At 43.3% G+C, this 13,458-nt stretch overlaps 1 protein-coding gene across 4 annotated transcripts in view; it reads left to right on the forward strand.

Moving 5' to 3' along the window:
* Positions 1-9,942: 9,942 nt before the first annotated feature.
* LOC121276506 (NEDD8 ultimate buster 1-like) overlaps positions 9,943-13,458 on the forward strand; it is an 84,081-nt gene continuing 80,565 nt past the window's right edge. For all 4 annotated transcript variants that reach the window (XM_041184999.1, XM_041185000.1, XM_041185002.1 and 1 more), the window contains exon 1: positions 9,943-10,019. The gene's annotated coding sequence lies outside the window, so the exon portion shown is untranslated. The remainder of the gene's footprint in view (positions 10,020-13,458) is intronic.

Here is a 13,458-nt window from a genome sequence, read left to right on the forward strand (position 1 = left end):
GCTCTTGGGGTGAAAGGGATCAAAGGATATGGGGAGAAAGTGGGAGCAGGTTATTGAGTTGGATGATCAGCCATGATCATAATGAATGATGGAGGAGGCTCGAAGGGCCTAGTGGCTTACTCCTGCTCCTATTTTCTATGTATCTATGTTCCTATGTTTTGATAAAGTCCCCCATAAGAGGATAGTATGTAAAATTAAAGCACGTGGGATTGAGGGTAATATATTGGCATGGATTGAGGATTGATTAGCAGACAGAAAACAAAGAGGAGGAATAAACAGGTATTTTCAGAGTGGCAGGCGGTGACAAATGGGGAACCTCAGGGATCAGTGCTTGGGCCCCAGCTTTTCACAATATATATCAATGATTTGGATGAGGGAACCAAATGCAATATTTTCGAGTTTGCTGATGACACGAAACTTGATGGGAAGGTGAGCGATAAGGCAATTTAGATAGGTTAAGTGAGTAGGCAAATACATGGCAGATGCAGTATAACATGGATAAGTATGAAGTTATCCACTTTGGTAGGAAAAACAGAATGGCAGAGTATCATTTACATGATGATAGTTTGGGAAATGTTGATGTACAAAAGAACCTGGGTGCCCTTGTACGCCAATCACTGAAAGCAAGCATGCAGGTGTAGCAAGCAGTTAAAAAGGCAAATGGTATGTTGGCCTTCATTATGAGAGAACGTCAGTACAGGAGCAAGGACATCTTACTGCAACTGTACAGGACCTTGGTGAGACTACACCTGGAGTATTGTGTGCAATTTTGGTTTCCTTACCTAAGAAAGCATATTCTTGCTATGGAGGGAGTGCAGCGAAGGTTCACCAGACTGATTCCTGGGATGGCAGGATTGTCGAATGAGGAGAGATTGGGCCAACTAGGCATATATTCACTGGAGTTTAGAAGGAAAGGAGATCTCATTGAAACATATAAAATTCTGACAGGGCTGGACAGACTGGAAGCAGGGATGATATTTCCTCTGGCTGGGGATCTAGAACAGGGGGTCACAGTCTCAGGATATGGGGTAGACCATTTAGGGCTGAGATGAGGAGAAACTTCTTCACTCAGAGGGTGGCGAACATATGGAATTCTGCACCACAGAAGGCCAAGAAGGCCAAGTCTTTGAATATATTTAAGAAGGAAATAGATAGATTTCTGGACTTTAACGGTGTGAAGGGGTATGAGGAGAGTGCAGGAATATAGTGTTGAGATAGAGGATCAACCATGATCATATTGAATGGTGGAGCAGGCTCGAAGGGCCGAATGACCCACTCCCGCTCCTACTTTCTATGTTTCTATGTTTTTATACATACACTCATGAACAAAACCTTTAGCATTCACAACCACTGTGAGCCACTGTGATACATTCGTGAGGCTGGATAGCACGTTCAGAGACGTGGTCACACCGCAGCTTAAACATCTGGAAACAGAGATGGAATGGGTGACCCCCAGGCAGTCCATGAGAAGTAGGCAGGTAGTGCAGGAGTCCCCTGGGTTCCCACTCACAAATCGGTTTTCCGTTTTGGAAGCTGGTGGGGGCACTGGTTCTTAAGAGGAGTGCAGTCAGAGCCAAGTTTGTGGCACCACGAGTGGCTCAGCTGTACAGAAGGGGAGGAAGAAGAAAGAAAGCAATAGTGATAGAGGATTCACTGGTTTGGAGAGCAGACAGACGTTTCTGTGGCCGTAGACCCAGGATCAAGGATGTCACAGGACGGCTGCAGGACATTATTCTGGGGGAGGTTGAACAGCCAGAGGTCATGGTCCATATTGGTACCAATGACTTAGGTAGAAAGGGGGATGTGGACCTGCAATCAGAATTTAGGGAGCTAGGTAAAAAATTAGCAAGCAGCACCTCAAATGTAGTAACCTCTGGATTACTCCCAGTGCCACATGCCATTGAAATAGGAGGATAAGGCATTATGAATGCATGGCTCGAAAGATGGTGCAGGAGGGAGGGCCTTAGATTATTGGGACACTGGGAGTGGCTCTGGGGGAGATGGCACCTGTGCAAACTGGACAGGTTGCACCTGAACACAGATAAAAACAAAAAAACTGCGGATGTTGGAAATCCAAAACAAAAACAGAATTACCTGGAAAAACTCAGCAGGTCTGGCAGCATCGGTGGAGAAGAAAAGAGTTGACGTTTCGAGTCCTCATGACCCTTCGACAGAACTTGAGTTCGAGTCCAAGAAAGAGTTGAAATATAAGCTGGTTTAAGGTGTTTTGGGGGGCGGGGGGGGGGGAGAGAGAGAGAGAGAGAGAGAGAAGTGGAGGGGGTTGGTGTGGTTGTAGGGACAAACAAGCAGTGATAGAAGCAGATCATCAAAAGATGTCACCAACAATAGAACAAAAGAACACATAGGTGTTAAAGTTGGTGATATTATCTAAACGAATGTGCTAATTAAGAATGGATGGTAGGGCACTCAAGGTATAGCTCTAGTGGGGGTGGGGAGAGCATAAAAGATTTAAAAATATTTAAAAATAATGGAAATAGGTGAGAAAAGAAAAATCTATATAATTTATTGGAAAAAAAACAAAAGGAAGGGGGAAACAGAAAGGGGGTGGGCATGGAGGAGGGAGCTCAAGACCTCAAGACTGCAAAGCAGTCGCCAGAACACCTGCGGTCTGTCCGCAAGAATGACCCAAACCTCCCTGTCACTTGCCATTTTAACACTCCACCCTGCTCTCTTGCCCACTTGTCTGTCCTTGGCTTGCTGCATTGTTCCAGTGAAGCCCAACGCAAACTGGAGGAACAACACCTCATCTTCCGACTAGGGACTTTACAGCCTTCCGGACTGAATATTGAATTCAACAACTTTAGGTCTTGAGCTCCCTCCTCCATGCCCACCCCCTTTCTGTTTCCCCCTTCCTTTTGTTTTTTTTCCAATAAATTATATAGATTTTTCTTTTCTCACCTATTTCCATTATTTTTAAATATTTTTAAATCTTTTATGCTCTCCCCACCCCCACTAGAGCTATACCTTGAGTGCCCTACCATCCATTCTTAATTAGCACATTCGTTTAGATAATATCACCAACTTTAACACCTATGTGTTCTTTTGTTCTATTGTTGGTGACATCTTTTGATGATCTGCTTCTATCACTGCTTGTTTGTCCCTACAACCACACCAACCCCCTCCACTTCTCTCTCTCTCTCTCTCTCCGCCCCCCCCCCCTCCCCCCACACACCTTAAACCAGCTTATATTTCAACTCTTTCTTGGACTCGAACTCAAGTTCTGTCGAAGGGTCATGAGGACTCGAAACGTCAACTCTTTTCTTCTCCACCGATGCTGCCAGACCTGCTGAGTTTTTCCAGGTAATTCTGTTTTTGTTTTGCACCTGAACAGAGCTTGGACTGAGTTCCTTGCGGGGCATTTTGCCAGTGCTGTTGGGAGGGTTTTAAACTAAGTCAGCAGGGGTGTGGGAACCAAGAGAAAATATTAGAGAGGAATACCAGGATACACAAAATACTGGGAGGGACAGAGCATTGCAGTGCTGGAGAAAGAGGATGTCCCAGAGGGTTCAAAGGCAGAATCAATTTGGCTAGAGCTGAGGAACAAAAAGTGGGCAATTAAATTGCTTGGCGTAGTCTATTGACCACCAAATAATGAGAAAGACATAGAAGCACAAATCTGCAGGGAAATAACAGATAGATGCAAGCATTATAGTGCAGTTATGATGGGTGACCCAAATGTAGACAGTGGTAATGTAAAGGCTGGAGTGGGGCAAACATTTCTAGATTGTGTTCAGGAAAATTTTGTACAGTAGTATGTGCCCAATCCAACAAGAAAAAGTGCACTGTTGGACCTGGTTCTTGGAAATGAAGTGGGCCAAGTGGATCAAGTGTCAGTGGGGGAACATTTGGGAGACAGTGATCATTGAATTATACGTTTTAGGATGATGATAGAAAAGGACGATAGATAATTCAGTGTAAGAATAATTAACTGGATGAGAGCCAACTTCAAAGGGACCAGAACGCAGCTGGGCCAGATTAGTTAGCAAGATTGGCAGGAAAAACTGCAGCTGAACAATGGGCTACCTTCAAAAAAGAATTGGTTCCGGCACAGTCAAGGTATATTCCATCGAAAGGGAAAGGTAGGGCAAACAAATCCAGAGCTCCCTGGACGACAAAGGAGCTAGAAGTTAAGATAAAGAAGAAACAGTGTTCTCATGACAGGTGTCAGGTGGAAAATACAATTGAGAACCAAGAGGAATACAGAAGGTTCGGAGGGGAGGTGAAAAAGCATATTAGAGAAGCGAAGAGGGATTATGAGAAAAGGCTGGCAGCCAACACTGGAATGCCAAAGTCTTCTGTAGGCATTTAAATAGTAAAAAGGGTGGTAAAAGGAGGAGTAGGGCCGATTAGGGTCCTAAAAGGGAATTTACACATAGACAAAGGGGCCATGGCTGAGGTTTTAAATGAATACTTTGCATCCGTCTTTACCAAGGAGGTAGATGCTCCCCAGGCCAAGGCGACAGATGAAACTCTGTAACTAGAAGAATTCAAAATTTATAAGGAGGAACTGTTGAATACACCGTACTTAAAGTTGGCAAGGCACCAGGACCGGACAGGTTGCGCCCAAGGATATTAAAGGAAGTAAGAGCAGAAATTGCAGGAGCATTGGCAATAATTTTTCAGTCCTCCCTAGACTCAGGGGAGGTGCCAGAGGACTGGAGAATTGCAAACATTACACCTTTGTTCAAATAAGATTGTTAGGATAAGACCAGCAATTACAGGCCATAAAAACAAAAAACTGCGGATGCTGGAAATCCAAAACAAAAACAGAATTACCTGGAAAAACTCAGCGCGTCTGGCAGCATCGACGGAGAAGAAAAGAGTTGACAGTCAGTTTAACTTCAGTGCTGGGCAAGATTCTGGAAACAATTATTCGCGATAGAATTGGTAGTCACATGGAAAAATATGGATTCATAAGGAAGAGCCAGCATGAATTTCAAATGGGGAAATTGTGTTTAACTAACTTGCTGGAGTTTTTTGAAGAGGTATCAGAAAAGGTCGATGAGGGTAATGCTGTTGATGTGATGTATGTGGACTTTCGAAAGGCATTTGACACAGTTCCACACAACTGACTTGTGAGAAAAATTATTGCTCATGGAATAAAAGGGACAGTAGCAACGTGGATACAAAATTGGCTGAAAAATAGAAAGCAGAGAGGAATGGACAATGGATATTTTTTGGGCTAGAGGAAGGTTTGTAGTGGCGTTCCCCAGGGGTCAGTATTGGGTCCCTCGCTTTTCCTGATATATTTTAATGATCTAGACCTTGGAGTGGAGGGGACAGTTTCAAAGTGTGCAGATGATATGAAGCTTGGGAGTGTTGTAAACTGCGTGGAGGACAGTGTAAAACTTCAAAAGGACAAAAGTTGCTGGAGTGGGCAAATTGGTGGCAAGTGAAGTTCAATGCAGAGAATTGTGAGGTGATGCATTTTGGTAGAAAGAACATGGACAGACAATATAAACTAAGGAGTGAAACTTTGAAGGGAGTGCAGGAGCAGAAAGACCTGGTTGTATATGTGCATAGATCATTGAAGGTGGCAGGACAAGTGGAAAGATCAGTTAATAAAGTATACATTATCTTGGGTATTATTAGTAGGGGTATAGAGTACAAGAGCAGGGACGTTATGCTGAATTTATGTAAGACACTCAATAGACCTCAACTGGAGTATTGTGTACAGTTCTGGACACCATATTAACAGGAAAAATGTGAACACATTGGAAAGAGTGCAGAAGAGGTTTACAAGAATGGTTCCAGGGCTGAGAAACTTCAGTTACAAAGATAGATTGGAGAGGTTGGGACTGTTCTCCTTGAAGAAAAGAAGGCTAAAGGAAGATTTGATAGAGATGTTCAAAATTATGAGGGGGCTGGACAGAGCACATAAGGAGAAGCTGTTCCCACTTGAAAAAGGATCACGAATGAGAGGGCAGAGATTTAAAGTGATTTGCAAAAGAAGCAAATGTGACATGAGAAAAATCTTTTTCACACAACGAGTGGTTCAGGTCTGGAATGCGCGGTCTGGAAGTGTGGTGGAGGAAGGTACAATCTAGACATTCAAGAGGGAATCAGATGATAATTTGAATAGAAACAATGTGCAGGGGTATGGGGAAAAGGCAGGGCAATGGCACTAAGTCATAATGCTCATCTGGAGAGCCGATGCAGACACGATGGGCTGAATGGCCTCCTTCTGTGCCGTTAAAATTCTTTGATTCTGTGATTTTATTATGGATGATTTTATTGACATTCTTGGTCCAATGGAAGCTTGACGTGTGGGTGGTGATACATTGCTCTTCACTGAGGCCTTTCCACGTGGTCATACTTTCCATCATCCATTCCACTCACGCCATCACCAAATCACGCCTTTGTCTCCATCACCTAGTACCTTCTCTTTCTTTTAAGCACCTCCCCCTTGTTGTATACTTTTTGTCACTAAAATTCTTCTTTTTTACCGATCCCTAAGCCTCACCTCAGCTTTCTCTCAGCCTCTGCACTGAGCAACTCTTCAGCCTGTTGAAGGGCCATGAGGACTCGAAATGTCAACTCTTTTCTTCTCCGCCGATGCCGCCAGACCTGCTGAGTTTTTCCAGGTAATTCTGTTTTTGTCTTCATCCTCTGATTTCAATTCACTCTCATTCCTTTGCTTCTCCAATTTTAATGACCCGCTGTCCCCACCTTAGCTTCTCCCTCCATATATTCAGAGTTCCACTTCGTCTTCCACCCACCATTTTTCTCAAAAGCAACGTTATGCTGCCTGCACACATCTATGTGGAAATCACATTCATTTCAAATTGCACATCTATCAGTATTGAAAATAACCTGAACTGTATTGACTTAACTGCTGGTGAAATATGGGATGTACCTTGACAATAGTAGTGCATTCAATTTGTAGGCTCTGAACACACAATAGTCCATATTAATTGGATTGGGAATACCTTTTGTAAATGATTGTAATTATAACTATCATAAAATTACATGAGTAATGGGTGGGGGGTTGTCTAGAACAAGGGGTCACAGTGTCAGGATATGGGATAAACCATTAAGCACTTAGATGAGGAGAAACCTCTTCACTCAGAGGGTGGTGAACGCGTGGAATTCTCTACCACAGATGGCTGTGGAGGCCAGGTGACTGAATATATTTAAGAAAGAAATAGATTTCTAGACACTAAAGACGTGAACGGTTACAGGGAGAGAATGGGAGTATGGCGTTGAGATAGAGGATTAGCCATGATCATATTGATTGGCAGAGCAGGCTCAAAGGCTGAATGACCTACTCCTGCTCCTGCTTTCTATGTTTCTATGTTTCTATACTGCAATTAACAGGTCATTCAGCCGAATGAGTCTATGCCAGTGTTTATGCTCCACTTCAGGCGTCTCCGATACCTTCTCATTTACTCTGTCAGCATAACTCTCTATTACACTGTCTCTCATACACTTATCTAGACTCTGCTTAAATAGAATTATGCTACTCACCTCAACTACTCCCTGTGGTAGTGAGTTCCACACTTCCAGCACCCTCTGAGTAAAGAAGTTCTGATTAAATTCATATTTGTTTTCTTGGTGGCTATTGATGTTCTTTGATGCATAGACTTTAAACTCAGAATATTTCAAATAAAAAGAGGAGAAAGCTGGAAATACTCAGCAGGTCAAACACCATCAGTGGAGAGAGAAACAAAGTCGGCATTTTAGATTATTGACTTATTGTCAGAAGTATTTCAGATTTCCAGCATCTGTAGTATTTTGCTTTTGAACTTGAGTATGTTCACTATTACATGTCTGACCTCCAGTGCTGGATGAGCAGTAATTTCTTCCAAATAAATATTAGGAAGACCAAGGCCATTGTGTTTGGTCTCCAACCTAAACTCCATTCCCAAGTTGCTAATCCTATTCATGTGTTCTACTCTATTTATCTACCTGGCAACCTTCTGAGGCTGAACCAAATAGTTTGCATTTGACTCCAAGATAAGCTTCCAACCAATATCCATTCCTTCACCATGACCACCTAGGTCCACCCCTGTATCAACTCATGTGCTGCAGAAACACTCACCGACGCCTTCTTACCACTAGATATGACTTCCAATAGTCTCCTGGTTGAGCTCCCATCTTTCACTCTACGTAAACTTGAGCTCATACAAAATTCTTATTCCCAATCTTATCTTTCACCCAGTCCCATTTACCGACATCCTTGTGCTTGATAACGTATATTGACTTGCAATCCAGCAATGCCTCAATTTTAAAATTCTCATCCTTGATTTCAAATTGTTCCATGGCCTCACCACCCACCAAACTCTTCACCCATCACCCACCACCCAGCATACGCTTCATCCACCACCCTCTCTCCCAGCACCCCCACCCACCACTCCCTCTCCCAGGACCCCCACCAGGCCCCCGCACCTCCCACTGACACACACACACACACACACACACCACCCCCCCACCCCACCACGCCATCTCTGTAACCTCTAGTCCTATAGCCCTCAGAAGTCTCTGCACTGCTCCAATTCTGGCACTTTGCACATCCCTGATGTTTATCACTCCACTAATAATGGCAATGCCTTCAGTTGCCTAGGCCCTAAGCTTTCAAATTTGTAGTATAAAGGGTTAATAAATGGGATATGTTAACGTGTGACATAGATGATGAAGCATCACTGACATCAGTGTGTTAGACTCTCTTGAGAGTGAGAGAGAGGTGCCGACTCTGTAATGTGTTTAGATGTAGTACTAATGAACAGCTGTTAAGCAAGTACCAGAGAATGACTACAGCCTATCTGATAACCAAGTCGCCAGTCTAGAGTCCACAGATAAAAAGACCAAACCTCTGTCTCGCTATCTCATTCACCTCCTTTATGACACTCCTTCGAACCTACCTCTTCAGCTAATTTTTTAGTCATCTGTCCTAATATTTCATTTAATGGCTAAGTGTCAAATTTTGTTTGATAACTCCTGTGAAGTGCCTTGTCAAGTTTCATTACATCAACGGCGCTATATAAATATAGGTTGTTAGTGATGATCTCTGCCTTCCCAGAGAGAAAAATGGTAAGGCATACAAATAAAAACAGAAAATACTGGAAATATGCAGCAAGTTTGGTAGCCTCTATGGAGAGAGATGCAGAGCATTTTGTTTTGTGTAAAGTAGATAAAACTCTGATCCATAGGATTTGCTAGACCAGTTTGCTCTCTTTGGCATACTTGTTCTACGTGGTATTCAATCATCTCTACTTCTATTTACCTTTATGACCCTGTTCTGTTCCTAATCAAATATTCATCCACCATAAAAGATAGTAATTAACTTTTCTTCGGAATGCAAAACACCTAAGAGTTCACTGATGTTCACATAGTTCACATTATGGGGCACATGAATTGACATTGGCTATATCATGGAATATGGCAGCCAACATGCACATAACAAGCTCCCACATACAGGCCATGAGATAAATGACCTGATAATCTGTTTTAATGTCACCTGTTGAAGGCTAAATATTGGCTAGGACACAGAAGCGGGCTCCCATGCTCTTCAGATAGTGCCATAGAATCTTGTTTGACCCCTGAAGAGAGCAGTCGGGGTGAATGGCTTATCTGAAAGATGACAGCAATGACAGTGCAGTTCTCCCTCAGTATTGGCATGGTGTAGAGGTTCTAGTGATTTACTATGCAAATGGGAGGTGGGGGTGGGGGGCCAGTAGGCACAGCTCAGGGACAAACTTGATGCCACAATTACCAAATACATTCAATGGCACGTTACATGGGCAAATGCCCAAGAGATCAAGCTGCAGAGTTACTACTTAGAAAAAGGAGAGAAAAATAATGAAACGTTACAACAGCAGTTTAAACTTGCTTTGCAGTTAAAACTGAAAGATCAATCAGTTTTTATTTTACACAAAGGAAGTGCGTTAAAATGCTTTCAAGTTGCTTTCATTTTCACTTTTCGTATAAGGTCACTGTTCAGTTAAGACAGAGCAAACAAAAAGCAATTGGCAGAAGGGAGGCAAACAGTGGCGTACCAGGTAGGCTGAAATATCATAGAAAACAAAGTGCAGGGAATATGTTTGGCACATCATAGTTAGGAAAGGTCTATAAAGCGAATAAGATTTACTTAAATCTCACAAAGAGCAAAGAATGTTCCACAAATGTGTGTGTGTGTGTATGTGTGCCTCAGTCTCTGTGTCTATATATCTACATCTCTCTGTCTGTATCTGTGTGTGCCTGTGTGTGTGAATGTCACTGTGTGTCTGTGTGTAGCTCAGAGTGTGTTTGCCTCTTTGTATGTGCACCACTCTGTTTCTGTCCACGTTTGTCTCTCCTCTCCATCCGTATTTGTGTGCATCCCCTCTCTCTGTGTGTCTTTACGTGAGTGTGCCTGCCTCTCCCTCTTTCTGTTTCTTTGTATGTGTGTCTCTCCCTCTCTCTGTCTGCATGTACCTGTCTCGCTTGCTCTGTCTGTGCTTGTGTGCGAGTGAGTGTTTCTGTTTGTCTTTCTCTCTCTCACTCTGTGTCTCTGCCTATCCCCCTGTACTTGTGTCTTCCTCTGTGTATCTCCCTATCTGTTTGTGTGTTTCTCACAGATTTCTCGCTCTCTCTCACTCTCTCTCTCTGTGTCTCTCTTTCTATCTGAATGTCTGTGTGCATGTGTGTGTCTCTCTGTCTGAATGTCTGTTTGTGTATGTGTGCCTCTGTCTGAATGTCTGTCTGTGTGTTTGTCTCTCTCTCTTTGCCTGAATGTGTATGTGAGTATGTGTGTCTCTCTGTCTGAATGTCTGCTGTGTGTGTGTGTGTCTCCCTCTGTCTGAATGTGTGTGTGTGTGAGTGTGTGTGTCTCTCTGTCTGAATGTCAGTTTGTGTGTGTCTCTCTGTCTCACTGTGTACCTGTGTGTGTCTCTTTCTCTGTCCATGTGAGCTCAGTAAGTTTGTTGGGGATTTCCATCTGTAGTTCCCCTTTTGTGCATAGGTGAAAGTGAAAGCTGTTTGCACAAAGTTGACTTGCCAACATAAAGACTCTCCACTTGAAACTGTAGAGGGCATCTGACTTATAGGCTGGATCTTGCCAGAGCAGGGCACTTTGCACTTTCACTTGTGGGGGAAACCAAAACTAGAGGCCATAAACAGAGCCATAGCGGCAACAAAGGTCATTTGGCCCATAAGGTGCATGTTAATGTTGTGGTATCTTTGACAAACGGACCACAGGAGGCTCAGGTACAGGTCACGATCGTTTATTCGAGCAATTACCACGAGAGAACCATCTCAAGGCAGCTTGAGATAGCACTCTGCTAAATTATAAGTGTTCAGCACATTTATACTTTATTGATCACGTACATCTCTGGCATCAGGTACACCCCACTTTTTACCCAGACATAGACCTTCCCTCCTATCTAAGCTGAGACCATCTGTCCTTCCCCTAACTGTTGAAGAGCACACTTAATCTTAGTTGTTTTCCAACCTATGTCTCCAGTCTGACTCCCAGGAAACCCAATCTATCTTATATTTAATTCCTTCATGTCCAGTCTAGCTCTCAGGACCTAGCTGGTGATTGCAAGCCCTGAGGGTGTACAAAGTTCATCTGGTTTTACTGGTTTACGCTGGCCTGCCCGTAGATTCTAATTTAAGTAATTCATTCCCTTATAATGAATTCACCCTTACCATAAATTCTCACTTACTTTCTTCCCCCTAACATCAACTCCCCTCAGAGCAACCCTGTCAATCCCATTCCGCTTCTCAATCCCTGTAGCCCTCCAAGTTTATTTCCTTCAAGTCCCTACCCAATTTCCTTTTGAAATCATTGATTGTTTCCGCTTCAACCACCCTTGGGGGCAACATGTTTCTGATAGAGATCATCTTCAGACAACTTTTCTTAGTGGAAACATTTAACTTTATTTACAAGACAGCAGCAGCAACTACACATATGCACCAAAATCACAACTAAAGAGGAACTCTCTGTGCAGGTTCCCCTTGCTGCTAACACATTGGTTTACACAGATCATGTGATCTTACAACACAGGATTATTCTTAAAGCTACACACCTATCTTTCTCAAAACTATAATTATTACAATTCCACAGCTCCCCCCCTCCCCGCCTTTACCTTTTCTGTACATTTAGAATTTAGAAGGATATTTATCTCATGACATTACAGTATTTACACAGGTCATGAAATTACAAATTCAGTCTTTCAGGTGGTTTCCTGACCTGTGTGGAACATCACAGCTTCACGAGTTCCGATTCTTTTGTAGGAAACAAATTCTCTGGAACTGCATTAACATCAGGGACCTCATTAGGTACATGTAAATCCAGTGTCTTCCACTCCATCAGAGACTTCGGGCATGTCTGTCCTTTGTTGAGCATCTTCAACAGGAACCACTGGTTCAGTAATGGTTACAGGTGGAACAGCATTTTGTTGGGGTATCTCTCTTTTTCTTAAATGATCCACATGCTTACGGGTGATTCGGCCCTCCACTTCCACATGGAATGACAATGGTCCAGTCACAGAACTTATTTTATCGGATAACCGCTTCGGTCCTCCACCGACATTCCCTCCATATATTGTTTCTCCAACAGTAAATTGTAGCTCACGACTATGCAAATCATGAGTCACTTTTAGGTTCCCTCCAAACTGGGAAGCACCAGGTTTAGTCTTGTCCGAAGGTGGCGCCTTATCAATAATTCTGCAGGTGTTGCTCCTGTTGTAGTGTGTGGAGGGGTTGCTCTGTAGTGAAATTGAAAACAAGCAAGTTTGGTCTCCAATGAATCACCTGTTAACTTTTTAATTCCCTCCTTAAAGGTCTTTGCTGCCCTTTCCGCCACTCTGTTTGATGATGGATAGTACAGTACAGTCTTCATGTGGTTGATATGGTTGAGACTGATAAATCATTGAAACTCAGTTCTCATAAATGCAGCAACATTATCTAAGACGAGTACCTCTTGCAATCTGTGGATGGCGAATCTCTGGCGTAGTTTCTCTATAGTGGCGCCTCATTTGGCGACTTTACCTCATAAACGTCTAACCACTTGTAATGAGCACCTATAGTCAGTGGAAACATGGTTCCAAGGAAAGGACTGATGTAATCGATGTACAAACACACCCAGGGTCTACCAGGCCATTCCCATGGGTGTAATGGGGCTGCCACCAGCAACATTTGTAGCTGTTGACATTGCAGTCAGTGTTTTACCACTTTTTCAATATTGCACTCCATCCCCGGCCACCAGGGATAACATTATCGCCATCATTCGGGAGATCCCTAGATGGGCACTGTGTATCTCTACAAAAAGTGGTTCCCTTCCTTGTGAAGAAACCATTACTCGTGCACCCCATAATAGAATACGACCTTGGCTGCTCATCTCATGCCTTGGGTTGAAAAATGGCTTCAACTGATCAGAGACTGGTTCCTGAGACCAACCATGTAACACTTGAGGTGGAATTTTTCACTGAGTGGGCAGGCGTGTACCCGACCTGC

The sequence above is a fragment of the Carcharodon carcharias genome, chromosome 3, assembly GCF_017639515.1.
Source record: "Carcharodon carcharias isolate sCarCar2 chromosome 3, sCarCar2.pri, whole genome shotgun sequence".
In the NCBI taxonomy this organism is placed as follows: domain Eukaryota; kingdom Metazoa; phylum Chordata; class Chondrichthyes; order Lamniformes; family Lamnidae; genus Carcharodon; species Carcharodon carcharias.